The sequence below is a fragment of the Pongo pygmaeus genome, chromosome 14 (assembly GCF_028885625.2).
Source record: "Pongo pygmaeus isolate AG05252 chromosome 14, NHGRI_mPonPyg2-v2.0_pri, whole genome shotgun sequence".
Lineage (NCBI taxonomy): Eukaryota > Metazoa > Chordata > Mammalia > Primates > Hominidae > Pongo > Pongo pygmaeus.
Window position 1 is genome coordinate 57566633 of NC_072387.2, and position 15431 is coordinate 57582063.

Here is a 15431-nt window from a genome sequence, read left to right on the forward strand (position 1 = left end):
TGATGAAGAAAAGTTGAGTTTTTAAATAAATTTAATAAGAACTATTTAAGCACTTATGATCAGGCATTTGATGCATTTAAAATAAAATTTATTGATGTTATTAATGCAGATTAAAATGTTTAAGGAGAGTGAAGCTAGGGAAAGAAAATGTTGTAATATCAGATGAAAAAAACCTGAATTAAGGTCATATTAATGATACACGATTTGAGAAATATTAAGGGGGTAAAATTGGTGAACAAGTCATAGAACAAAACTAAGAGAGGGGATAAAAATTTCCCCAGGATTTTCTTTGAAAATGTAAGTGGGGGGGAGGAGCCAAGATGGCCGAATAGGAACAGCTCCGGTCTACAGCTCCCAGCGCGAGCGACGCAGAAGACGGGTGATTTCTGCATTTCCATCTGAGGTACCGTGTTCATCTCACTAGGGAGTGCCAGACAGTGGGCGCAGGTCAGTGGGTGAGCGCACCGTGCGCCAGCCGAAGCAGGGGCGAGGCATTGCCTCACTCGGGAAGCGCAAGGGGTCAGGGAGTTCCCCTTCCAGGGGTGACAGACGGCACCTGGAAAATCGGGCCACTCCCACCCGAATACTGTGCTTTTCCGACGGGCTTAGGAAACGGTGCCCCAGGAGAGTATAGCCCGCACCTGGCTCAGAGGGTCCTACGCCCACGGAGTCTCGCTGATTGCTAGCACAGCAGTCAGATCAAACAGCAAGTCCGCAGCGAGGCTGGGGGAGGGGCGCCCGCCATTGCCCAGGCTCGCTTAGGTAAACAAAGCAGCCTGGAAGCTTGAACTGGGTGGAGCCCACCACAGCTCAAGGAGGCCTGCCTGCCTCTGTAGGCTCCACCTCTGAGGGCAGGGCACAGACAAACAAAAAGACAGCAGTAACCTCTGCAGACTTAAATGTCCCTGTCTGACAGCTGTGAGGAGAGCAGTGGTTCTCCCAGCACGCAGCTGGAGATCTGAGAACCGGCTGACTGCTTCCTCAAGTGGGTCCCTGACCCCTGACCCCCGAGCAGCCTAACTGGGAGGCATCCCCCAGCAGGGGCAGACTGACACCTCACACGGCCGGCCAGGTACTCCAACAGACCTGCAGCTGAGGGTTCTGTCTGTTAGAAGGAAAACTAACAGAAAGGACATCCACACCAAAAACCCATCTGTACATCACCATCATCAAAGACCAAAAGTAGATAAAACCACAAAGATGGGGAAAAAACAGAGCAGAAAAACTGGAAACTCTAAAAACCAGAGTACCTCTCCTCCTCCAAAGGAGCGCAGTTCCTCACCAGCAACGGAACAAAGCTGGACGGAGAATGACTTTGACGAGCTGAGAGAAGAAGGCTTCAGACGATCAAATTACTCCGAGCTACGGGAGGATATTCAAACCAAAGGCAAAGAAGTTGAAAACTTTGAAAAAAATTTAGAAGAATGTATAACTAGAATAACCAATACAGAGAAGTGCTTAAAGGAGCTAATGGAGCTGAAAACCAAGGCTCGAGAACTACGTGAAGAATGCAGAAGCCTCAGGAGCCGATGCGATCAAATGGAAGAAAGGGTATCAGCCCTGGAAGATGAAATGAATGAAATGAAGCGAGAAGGGAAGTTTAGAGAAAAAAGAATAAAAAGAAACGAGCAAAGCCTCCAAGAAATGTGGGACTATGTGAAAAGACCAAATCTACGTCTGATTGGTGTACCTGAAAGTGACGGGGAGAATGGAAAGAAGTTGGAAAACACTCTGCAGGATATTATCCAGGAGAACTTCCCCAATCTAGCAAGGCAGGCCAACATTCAGATTCAGGAAATACAGAGAACGCCACAAAGATACTCCTCGAGAAGAGCAACTCCAAGACACATAATTGTCAGATTCACCAAAGTTGAAATGAAGGAAAAAATGTTAAGGGCAGCCAGAGAGAAAGGTCAGGTTACCATCAAAGGGAAGCCCATCAGACTAACAGCGGATCTCTCGGCAGAAACCCTACAAGCCAGAAGAGAGTGGGGGCCAATATTCAACATTCTTAAAGAAAAGAATTTTCAACCCAGAATTTCATATCCTGCCAAACTAAGCTTCATAAGTGAAGGAGAAATAAAATACTTTACAGAAAAGCAAATGCTGAGAGATTTTGTCACCACCAGGCCTGCCCTAAAAGAGCTCCTGAAGGAAGCGCTGAACATGGAAAGGCACAACCGGTACCAGCCACTGCAAAATCATACCGAAATGTAAAGACCATCGAGACTAGGAAGAGACTGCATCAACTAATGAGCAAAATAACCAGCTAACATCATAATGACAGGATCAGATTCACACATAACAATATTAACTTTAAATGTAAATGGACTAAATGCTCCAATTAAAAGACACAGACTGGCAAATTGGATAAAGACTCAATACCCATCAGTGTGCGGTATTCAGGAAACCCATCTCACATGCAGAGACACACATAGGCTCAGAATAAAAGGATGGAGGAAGATCTACCAAGCAAATGGAAAACAAAAAAAGGCAGGGGTTGCAATCCTAGTCTCTGATAAAACAGACTTTAAACCAACAAAGATCAAAAGAGACAAAGAAGGCCATTACATAATGGTAAAGGGATTAATTCAACAAGAAGAGCTAACTATCCTAAATATATATGCACCCAATACAGGAGCACCCAGATTCATAAAGCAAGTCCTGAGTGACCTACAAAGAGACTTACGACTCCCACACATTAATAATGGGAGACTTTAACACCCCACTGTCAACATTAGACAGATCAACGAGACAGAAAGTCAACAAGGATACCCAGGAATTGAACTCAGCTCTGCACCAAGCAGACCTAATAGACATCTACAGAACTCTCCACCACAAATCAACAGAATATACATTTTTTTCAGCACCACACCACACCTATTCCAAAATTGACCATATACTTGGAAGTAAAGATCTCCTCAATAAATGTAAAAGAACAGAAATTGTAACAAACTGTCTCTCAGATCACAGTGCAATCAAGCTAGAACTCAGGATTAAGAATCTCACTCAAAACCGCTCAACTACGTGGAAACTGAACAACCTGCTCCTGAATGACTACTGGGTACATAACGAAATGAAGGCAGAAATAAAGATGTTCTTTGAAACCAACGAGAACAAAGACACAACATACCAGAATCTCTGGGATGCATTCAAAGCAGTGTGTAGAGGGAAATTTATAGCACTAAATGCCCACAAGAGAAAGCAGGAAAGATCCAAAATTGACACCCTAACATCACAATTAAAAGAACTAGAAAAGCAAGAGCAAACACATTCAAAAGCTAGCAGAAGGCAAGAAATAACTAAAATCAGAGCAGAACTGAAGGAAATAGAGACACAAAAAACCCTTCAAAAAATTAATGAATCCAGGAGCTGGTTTTTTAAAAGGATCAACAAAATTGATAGACCGCTAGCAAGATTAATAAAGAAAAAAAGAGAGAAGAATCAAATAGATGCAATAAAAAATGATAAAGGGGATATCACCACCGATCCCACAGAAATACAAACTACCATCAGAGAATACTACAAACACCTCTATGCAAATAAACTAGAAAATCTAGAAGAAATGGATAAATTCCTCAACACATACACCCTCCCAAGACTAAACCAGGAAGAAGTTGAATCTCTGAATAGACCAATAACAGGAGCTGAAATTGTGGCAATAATCAATAGCTTACCAACCAAAAAAAGTCCAGGACCAGATGGGTTCACAGCCGAATTCTACCAGAGGTACAAGGAGGAGCTGGTACCATTCCTTCTGAAACTATTCCAATCAATAGAAAAAGAGGGAATCCTCCCTAACTCATTTTATGAGGCCAGCATCATCCTGATACCAAAGCCTGGCAGAGACACAACAAAAAAAGAGAATTTTAGACCAATATCCTTCATGAACATTGATGCAAAAATCCTCAATAAGATACTGGCAAACAGAATCCAGCAGCACATCAAAAAGCTTATCCACCATGATCAAGTGGGCTTCATCCCTGGGATGCAAGGCTGGTTCAATATACGCAAATCAATAAATGTAATCCAGCATATAAACAGAACCAAAGACAAAAACCACATGATTATCTCAATAGATGCAGAAAAGGCCTTTGACAAAATTCAACAACCCTTCATGCTAAAAACTCTCAATAAATTAGGAATTGATGGGACGTATCTCAAAATAATAAGAGCTATTTATGACAAACCCACAGCCAATATCGTACTGAATGGGCAAAAACTGGAAGCATTCCCTTTGAAAACTGGCACAAGACAGGGATGCCCTCTCTCGCCACTTCTATTCAACATAGTGTTGGAAGTTCTGGCCAGGGCAATTAGGCAGGTGAAGGAAATCAAGGGTATTCAATTAGGAAAAGAGGAAGTCAAATTGTCCTTGTTTGCAGATGACATGATAGTATATCTAGAAAACCCCATTGTCTCAGCCCAAAATCTCCTTAAGCTGATAAGCAACTTCAGCAAAGTCTCAGGATACAAAATCAATGTGCAAAAATCACAAGCATTCTTATACATCAATAACAGACAAACAGAGAGCCAAATCATGAGTGAACTCCCATTCACAATTGCTTCAAAGAGAATAAAATACCTAGGAATCCAACTTACAAGGGATGTGAAAGACCTCTTCAAGGAGAACTACAAACCACTGCTCAAGGAAATAAAAGAGGATACAAACAAATGGAAGAACATTCCATGCTCATGGGTAGGAAGAATCAATATCATGAAAATGGCCATCCTTCCCAAGGTAATTTACAGATTCAATGCCATCCCCATCAAGCTACCAATGACTTTCTTCACAGAATTGGAAAAAACTACTTTAAAGTTCATATGGAACCAAAAAAGAGCCCGCATCGCCAAGTCAATCCTAAGCCAAAAGAACAAAGCTGGAGGCATCACACTACCTGACTTCAAACTATACTACAAGGCTACAGTAACCAAAACAGCATGGTACTGGTACCAAAACAGAGATATAGATCAATGGAACAGAACAGAGCCGTCAGAAATAATGCCACATATCTACAAGTATCTGATCTTTGACAAACCTGACAAAAACAAGAAATGGGGAAAGGATTCCCTATTTAATAAATGGTGCTGGGAAAACTGGCTAGCCATATGTAGAAAGCTGAAACTGGATCCCTTCCTTACACCTTATACAAAAATCAATTCAAGATGGATTCAAGACTTAAATGTTAGACCTAAAACCATAAAAACCCTAGAAGAAAATCTAGGCATTACCATTCAGGACATAGGCATGGGCAAGGACTTCATGTCTAAAACACCAAAAGCAATGGCAACAAAAGCCAAAATTGACAAATGGGATCTAATTAAACTAAAGAGCTTCTGCACAGCAAAGGAAACTACCATCAAAGTGAACAGGCAACCTACAAAATGGGAGAAAATTTTCGCAACCTACTCATCTGACAAAGGGCTAATATCCAGAATCTACAATGAACTCCAACAAATTTACAAGAAAAAAACAAACAACCCCATCAAAAAGTGGGCGAAGGACATGAACAGACACTTCTCAAAAGAAGACATTTATGCAGCCAAAAAACACATGAAAAAATGCTCACCATCACTGGCCATCAGAGAAATGCAAATCAAAACCACAATGAGATACCATCTCACACCTGTTAGAATGGCAATCATTCAAAAGTCAGGAAACAACAGGTGCTGGAGAGGATGTGGAGAAATAGGAACACTTTTACACTGTTGGTGGGACTGTAAACTAGTTCAACCCTTGTGGAAGTCAGTGTGGCGATTCCTCAGGGATCTAGAACTAGAAATTCCATTCGACCCAGCCATCCCATTACTGGGTATATACCCAAAGGACTATAAATCATGCTGCTATAAAGACACATGCACACGTATGTTTATTGCCGCATTATTCACAATAGCAAAGACTTGGAACCAACCCAAATGTCCAGCAATGATAGACTGGATTAAGAAAATGTGGCACATATACACCATGGAATACTATGCAGCCATAAAAAATGATGAGTTCACGTCCTTTGTAGGGACATGGATGAAATTGGAAATCATCATTCTCAGTAAACTATCGCAAGAACAAAAAACCAAACACCGCATATTCTCACTCATAGGTGGGAATTGAACAATGAGAACACATGGACACAGGAAGGGGAACATCACACTCTGGGGACTGTTGTGGGGTGGGGGGAGGGGGGAGGGATAGCATTGGGAGATATACCTAATGCTAGATGACAAGTTGGTGGGTGCAGCGCACCAGCATGGCACATGTATACATATGTAACTTACCTGCACATTGCGCACATGTACCATAAAACCTAAAGTATAATAATGATAATAATAATAATAATAAAAGAAAAAAAAATAAAAAAATAAAATAAAATAAAATAAATAAAAAATAAAAAAAAAAAAGAAAATGTAAGTGGATAGCAAGACCATTTACTAAGTAGTTAAGTCTTATCAGTCAGAATAGGCAAGATTATTTTATGGTAACAAACAGCTTCTTAATCTCCATAGTTTACCAAAAGGTTTATTGCTCATACTGCATGTCCTTCACAGGTTTGCTGTGGCTGTGCGCCACATAGTCTTCACCTGAGACCCAGCCCCTATATAGAATGTTGCTGTTATCCTGGTGAACTACTTGCTGATCTCCATTCCATTTTATGGACCAACACAAGGCACATGGCCAAGCTTGCCATCAGTGTTGGGGGGTTATAATAGCAGCTACTGTTTGAGCCCTTACCGTGTGTTCAGACACTGGGGCAAGTCATGCATTATTTCATTTAATCTTCATAACAGTCCTTAGAAGTAGCTTTAATATTTCCATTTTATAGAAACTAAGAATCAGAAAGGTGTTAACTTGTTACTAGGTTAAGTAACATAGCTTCTGAAAGGCAAAAACCAGGATTCAAAGCTAAGTCTTTAAAATTCCTAATCATTTATCATGGTCTTAATCACTATAAAAATAGTAAATTAATGGATTAAATTTCAGGAAAAAGATCTGATTCGAACCAGAGATACAGAAATTATCAGAATAGTCAGGGTAGTGAAGCCATAGGAATTAATGAGTTTATTCATACTGAGAGAATTTCGATTTGATATGGGAAAAGAATGTTAGTAATTTCTGATATAACACACTAGTGAGTAGGCCTTTGTAACTGGTATTAAAATGATTAATATATACTGCCAAAATGAAAGTAGGTTTATATAATACTACACCTTAACTTGAACACACTAGAGCTTTTGAAAGACCCTATATGAACATCTTATTCTGCAGCTTTTCCTGTCCAAGTTTTTGGTTAGCTTCTTGTTTTCCCTGTTGTTATCCTCACCACAAGCCAACTGTGATGTTAAACCAACTGCCACTGATTGTTTTACACATGCTCCCCAGGGGGAAAGCTATTTGCAATAAGGGAGCTCTGAGTTAGGACAAATCAAGACAAGCCCTGGGACTGGGTGTTTCCAGGGAACTGCCAGACAGGTCAAATATGACAGTTCTTTTGGAGATGAGACTTTTACGGTATTCCAAACCATTCTGTCCCTTCCAGTGGCTGCTATTCTGCTGGTTTTTACTGCTGCTGTGATTCTGAGACTTTTCCAAGGCTTCTGTGAAGCTGGGGAGACGGAGTAGGGAATAGTGCAAATTAAAATGACACAAAGCTCACTGTCCATATCAGGATCTACCTGTTTTCCCTGAACATACTGTTGCAAGCCTTTGGTTAATTTCTAGAGTTCCGAAAAAAATCAGTTTTGATGATTTGCGCCTGTGTTCTCACTGCTGTTATGGAGGAATGGATTTTTGGAGGTTAACACTGTGTCGTTCCTAATGATATCATCCAAAATGGAGTTTTTATGGAATAAAAATGCAGTATGATCAGAGTAGGGCCAATTCTCTATGTAATACAACATTTTTTTCTAGTGTCATTTTATATTTTTATATTGATATCTAAACTTTGGAAAACAGTGTTTATTATTTACCAACATGTACAATGAATAAATTTCTTCATCATATGACTGTATATATAGAATAAAACTATGTTCAAAGCCTGCTGGGTGAACAATTGTAAAAAGAAGGTATTTTTTTTTCATCTGACTCAGATCCTTACTTCAGAAATTTACAATGAATAAACCATTTCACAGGTTAATAAGTTTCCTTACTTGAGGGCCCTCATCATTTTTGTTGATACATGTTAAGCTTTCATGCATAGCAGGCCTTTGGTTAGACCCTTGATCGAGAATTGTCTCAAAAACATTCAGAGCATTTGTCCAGAGGAAACTAAAGACAAACCAGAAAAAGCAGAGCTGGGTAGGAGAGTAAAGGTGCTTCCCCCTTTTTACATTACCGAAAACAAACCTAAAAACAAAGCTCTACATGTTTGTTTCTGAGATTAGCTTTTACATAATGTTACTTTGGATTAAACTTTTATCTCTATGGAAGTTGTGTTTGGTTTAAATGGAAATAAGAAGGAAAACTTTCACCAATAGCCAAAAATCTAATATGAAAACTTTAAAAAGTGCTCACATTTTTAAGTTCAAAAAGTTACAAATTTGTAAATATATGCATTTAAAAATCTGATAGCTTACATGCTAAGCTATAAACATAAACCTTAGGAATGAGACTACTGAGACTGAAATAAAGCTTATACTTTTGTGACAATAATTTTGTGCCTCAGAATTCTGATACAAACCATTAATCATAGATTTCATGGCCCAAATTAGTCATCTTCTAACTGCTATGCAGCTTTGCCTGGCAAATAAATAGTGGTTTGCTAAATTTCTCATTCTTAGAAGCTTTGGAAAGGCTAGAATTTAAACATTACTCTCCTCTTTCAATTAGTTTTTTTCTCCCACGCGCCTGCACCATGCCACCTTCTGTGATATTTCGTTAGAAAATCAAATACTTTTGAAAAATTCTAGTGCTATTACCGTTAACTTTTCTTTAGACATAAAAAGCCTTATGCTCAAGGTTCAGATCTGAAAATTTGCTTAATTATCACATTTTTGTAAGCACATATTTTAAAAAATTTATGATAAAGATTCAGCTAGGTTGTCCTGGAAAAAAATTAGCTTCACACATATTCAGGTTCTGTCTGTGTATAAAATATTGCACTGGTTCTTGTTTTAAGAGATGATAAAATCAGATTTACAAATTGGATGTAAATTTTAAGATAGTCTAAAGGGAAGAAAGGTTCATAAAATATCAATCAGGAACAGAGTTACAAAGAATGCAAACTGGAATTTAGTTTCTATATTTGGCACAAAATAATAAAATTGTATTCTTATTGAATGACTTGAGACCAATACCATTTCATTTGTTTGTTTTTTAAACTATATATTTCCAATAAAACAAAAATTGGGCAAATTATTTTATTTAGTTGAAAAATTATTTCATTTTAAAAGTGGACAGTAAAATACTTTCATGTAATTCAAGCTAATATGACAAAACTAAAATATTTTGTAGCGTTTTTATACTATCTTAATATATATTTTTATATATTTAATATGTTTTTAAAACTGTTATGAAAGAGAATCATCAAACTCTAAAATAAACATCTTAAAGAAATGAAACATAATGGTCCTGGAATTTTGATGGATTCTTGGTCTAAAAAGCATTGATGTTCTATTAAACTCCTACATATTCTACAGTTAAATTCTAAACTCTGATTCAAAGTGACTCAAAAGTTAGTTAACTCCTGTGCCCCAGAATCCTGTAGAAATTGTTAACTTTTAAGTAATATCGTTTGGACTAAAGCAAGGAGGAAATAAAGAATAACTTGAAAGTAGCACTGTATAAATAGGGAAATGCATTCAACTAAAATACAAAGATAATGTTTCCCACTTTTGCAAGTGTCCTTACATTAGATTAATATAAAGCAAGATGATTTTTGTCAAAAAGCGTACAGATGGTTGTTGAAGTAGAAATTGAGTTCTGCTTTTTCAACTCATAACGTTCTCCTTTCATATAAAAATACAAAAGATTAACAAAACCAAAAGTGAGTTTCTTGAAAAGATTAACAAAATTGACTAGCCATTAGCTAGGCTAAGAAGAAAAAGAGATAAATAAATAAATCAAAAATTTAAAAGGAGACATCACAACGGATACCATAGAAATACAAAGGATTGTTAGAGACTACTATGAACAACTATATGTCAATAAATTTGAAAACCTAGAGGAAATCGATAAATTACTGGACACATTCAACCAACCAAAATTGGAACAGGAAGAAGTAGAAAACCTAAACAGACCAATAACAAGTAATGAGATTGAATTTTTAATAAACTCTCCCAAGAAAGAAAAGTCCAGGACCAGATGGCCTCACTGCTGAACTCTACGGAACCTTTAAAGAAGAATTAATACCAGTTTTCCTCAAATTATTCTAAAAAGTTAAAGCAGAGAGAACTGTTCCTAACCATTTCCATGAGGCCAACATAACCCTGATACCGAAACTGAACAAGGACACAACAGAAAAAGAAAGCTAAAGACCAATATCCCTGATGGACATAGACACAAAAATCCTCAACGAAATACTATGTAACGAAGTTAATCCAACAATTCATCAAAAAGATAATACACCATGATCAAGTGAGATTTATCGCAAGAATGTAAGAATGGTTCAACATACATAAATCAGTAAATGTGATACATGACGTCAACATAATGAAGGACAAGAACCATAAAACCTCTCAGTAGATGAAGAAAAAGTATTTGATAAATTCAACATCCCTTCATGATTTAAAAAAAAAAAAAAACCCTCAATAAATTAGGTACAGAAGGAAAGTACCTCAATGCAATAAAGGCCATGTATGACAAACCCACAACTAATATCATGCTGAATGGGGAAAAGCTGAAAGCTTTTTCTCTAGGAACTGAAAAATAATTGGTTTTAATGAGTCCCAAATTAGCCAACCCACTTATACAGTTGTTTTTCCTTTCAATAATAATTTTCAAGTAGTAGTAGTTCATATTTTCCCCATTTTTCTCTCTGCTTCTAAAAGTGATTAGAAAAAAATATTTTGATGCTACTACTGATATTTTCTTCAGTGTCTTAAATTATCTCCTAAATAGCTTTCTTGTGCTTGCTCCGCATAGATAGATAGAGGAATCATGGCTGTAGGACAAATCATAAATCATTAGATTTAAAATAGGTTAGTTTTCAAATAGTGCTTTTTTGTAATTGAGATACAATTCCATTTCGTAAGTATTTACTAAGGTAACTACTACTAGATATAATTTATGTTCCTGAAAATTTATAATTTAGCATATGAGTGTGCCTGTGCACACTGGTTTATAACATTATAAATCAATATATGGCAGTTTGAACAAAAGTGATTTAGATAGCTTTTCTCATCACTATTGCCTTGGTAATACTTGATATATTTGAAAAATGTATATTCTAATATTTTCTTTTTTCAAGATTTCAGCATGACTGAGTAATCTATTACATTCTTAAGTAATTCTTTAGAATGTCTGAATAAAATACCTGTTCTTTAACTAGTAAGCATAGTAAGCATTAATTTCAATGTCTTATATGTGTCCTCAAACATGTTATTGACCACTTAATAGCCTATATACCTATATAATACAGAAACGGGCATTTACAGCTAAAACAGCTGGTAAACTTAACTGATACACTAATGAGTGCTAATTGTATAAGGAAAGAACTTAACATTAGCCATAAAGTTGGCCACAAAGGGCCTGTATGTGAAATACCCTATCTTGAGGTGATTAATTGGACTTACTAAAAGTTTGGGGGAAGAAAGGAGATTGGAGTTATGTTCTAAAGAAAAAAAATGCAAATTAAAACCTTAATGAGGTTGTAGATGTTAAGGAACCTGACAGTATAGTAAGGCTTGTGGAGCAATAGGATCCATCAGATACTGCTGGCACTGTCAATTTGGAGAGTGATAATAGCAGTATTTAATAAAGCTGAAAAAATGTATCTTCCAAATCCAAAACATATATACTTCTAAATATTTCTCTTACAGAAAATCATATATAAGGCACATGTGCAAAACTATTCTCTGCATTTTGTAATAATGATAGAACTGGAAACAATATAAATGTTTACTAGTAGGGAAATGGAGAAGATTTGAGAGGATTTATGTAATGGAATACTAGAATACTATATACCAGTATTTTATTGTATGAATCTATACTATGGATAAATCTCAAAAATACAACATTGAGTAAAATAGCAGGTTAGGGATTTGTAAGATGTGATGTCACTGATATAAATTAATAAAAATAAAAATTTCACAAAATAGCAGTATATACTAATAATGGATGTATATAAGCATGCGTATGAAGAATACTAAATGAGAATGATACACTCCAAGTTCGGAAAAATGATCTGTAATAAAATTATATTTCTTTTTCAAAAGAGCATCTGAGGAAAATTCATCAATATAATTCTAGTTGTTTCTGGAAAGTAAAGGATACAATACTGTCTACTTTTCTGTATGTTTGAAATATGATAAAAAAATTAAAGAGATGCCATTAGGCATTACAGACAGGGTAGTTACTAAGAGGTTTTGTTTCGTTTTGTTTTGTTTTATTGTTTTTTTAAGACAGGGTCCTGTTCTGTCACCCAGGCCAGAGTGCAGTGGTGTGATCATGGCTCACTGCAGCCTCAGTCTCCTGGGCTTAAGTGATCCTCCTGCCTCAGCCTCCTGAGTAGCTAGAACTACAGGCATATGCCACCACACCCAGTTAATTCTGTTATTTTTTTTTAGAGACAGAGTCTCACTATGTTGCCCAGTCTGGTCTTGAACTCCTGAGCTCAAGTGATCTTCCTGCCGTGATAGAAGGTTTTGAATGTTATATTCTAAGTTTTAGATTTGAGGTAATAAGATATAGGTAGCCAATAAAGTTTCAAAAGTAGATCAATGAAAAGATGAGAATAATCCTTGAGGAAAATTATTTGGTTAACTATATAGTTAAATGCAATGGAGTAGGGAGACAGCAGAGGAAGGATTGATTGGCTTATATATCCACCCCACCAAGTATAAAGTAATGTGGGTCCAGAGGATACCAACTGTGAAATAGAAAGTAAAGGGAGAAACCTGATAGTTTTTTTTTTTTTAGAGAAAGAATGAGTATGATGAAATTTTGGAAATTCAAAACTGAAAGAGTGTACAGAAAAAAACAGTCCAATTCACATTTTTACAGATGGACAAACTAAAGGCTCATAGTTAGCCAGTTTACACACTGAGTGGCAGATTTGAGACTAGACTCAATATCTTCTGATCCCCCAGTCTCAGTCACTTTGGAGTAAGAAAGGACGTTGAGTTTAAACTCAAAATTCTACAACCCTTGGTTCTAGGTAAGTAATGATCTAGTTGATACTAATAAAACAGTTAGAAATGACAGCACCTAACCAATAGGAATGGTTAGTGAATGGTTTTCCAACACTGTCTCCTTACATTCAGTAGGAATGTTCACAAGACAGTTGAGTAGATACAAAGAAATAAAGAGGACCAGTAAACATAACCAGGTAAATATAAAATACAGTATAAATGTATTTAAAAATTTTTTCTGTCTGATTTAAAAGTAATTTGCAGAAAGCAATAATTATACACTGTTGGTTGGCTTATAAGGTATAAAAATGTAATTAGTGTTATAGCACAGAGGATGGGAGAGGGAACTGAGGTTAGAGGAGCAGTGTTTTTTACATACAATTGGAATTAACTGGATCAACATTATTATGAGTTAAGAGGTTAATTATAATCCCCAGGGCATCTACTAAGAAAATAACTCAAAAGAATATAGTAAAAGAAACAACAGGAGAATTAAAATAGAACATCAGAATATATTTAATATAAGGCAAAAATGGAGGAATTGAGGAACAAAAAAGATATCATACATAAAACAGAGCAAAATAGCAAACTGATAAGGCAAATCCTACCTTATCATTAAGTACATTGCATCTAAATGGATCAAACATAACAGTGAAAAGACAGTTATTGACCAAATGGATAAAAATTCAGGTGCAACGGCTCACACTTGTAATCCCAGCATTTTGGAAGGCCAAGATTGGTGGATCACCTGAGGTCAGGAGTTTGAGACCAGCCTGACTAACATGGCGAAATCCCATGTCTACTAAAAATACAAAAATTAGCCAGGTGTCTGGTGTCACCCACCTGTAGTCCCAGCTACTCAGGAGGCTGAGGCAGGAGAATCACTTGAACCCAGGAGGCAGAGGTTGCAGTGCGCCGAGATTGCGCCACTGCACTCTAGCCTGGGCAACAGAGTGAGACTCTGTCTTAAAAAAAAAATTCATGCTTTAACTATGTGCACTCTATAAGAGACACTCTTTATTTTTTAAGAGACAGGGGTCTTGCTCTGTCACCAGGCTGAAGTGCAATGGTGCCATCATAGCCCTGAGCTCAAGTGATTCTCCTGCCTCAGCCTCCTAAGTAGCTGGGACTCCAGGTGCATCCAACTACACCCGGCTAATTTTTAAATTTCTTGTAGAAACCGAATCTCACTTGTTGCCCAGGCTGGTCTCAATCTCCTGACTTCAAGTGATCCTCCAACCTCATCTTCCCAAAGTGCTAGATTACAGACATGAGCCACACTGTGCCCAGCCCAGGACGCTCTTGAAATCAAAGACACAAATACGTTGAAATGTAAAAGATAGAATAAGAGAACTTGTAACCCAAAGAGAAATGAAATGAGTATACTAATAATTGACTTTAAGTCAGAAAAGTTACTAGAAATGACTATACTAATAATTGACTTTAAGTCAGAAAAGTTACTAGAGACAAAGAAGGATGTTTTATAATCATAAAAGGGTAAATCTGCCTCTAACCATCAAGCCGCCAAATATCTGAAATAATGATTGACAGAATTGATGGGAGAAATAGACAGTTGAACAATAATAGTTGGAGCCTTCAATAGGTAGAATATTAACAAGGAAATGGAAGGTATGAACGACACTGTAAACCTGATAGACATCTGTAGAACATTCCACCCAACAACAGCAGCATGTATAATATTTTCAAGTATACATGGATCATTGTCCATTATAGGGTATATACTAGGTCATAAAACTAGCAAGCCTCAATAGTAAGAATTTTTTTTTTTGAGACAAGGTTTTGCTTTGTCACCCAGGCTGGACTGCAGTGACATAATCATGGCCCACTGCAGCCTTGGCCTCCTGAGCTCAAGTGGTCCTCCCACCTTAACCTCCCAAATAGCTAGGACCACAGATGTACGTCACCATGGCAGGCTGAAGTTTTTTTTTTAGTAGAGACAGGATCTCCCTCCGTTGCCCAGGCTTCAGTAAGTTTAAAGAGATAGAAATAATACAGAGTATTTTCTTCAAACACAATGAAATGAAATTAGAAATTAATAACAGAGAAATTTGGGGAAATAACAAATATGTATAAATTAAAGAGTATATTTCTACAGAGCCAGTAGGCTAAAGAATAAATCACAAAGGAAA

The 15431-nt window shown here is 37.0% G+C and overlaps 1 protein-coding gene across 2 annotated transcripts in view; it reads left to right on the top strand.

Moving 5' to 3' along the window:
• Window positions 1-15431, top strand: part of FNDC3A (fibronectin type III domain containing 3A) — a 224862-nt gene that overhangs the window by 44301 nt on the left and 165130 nt on the right. The window lies entirely within an intron of this gene.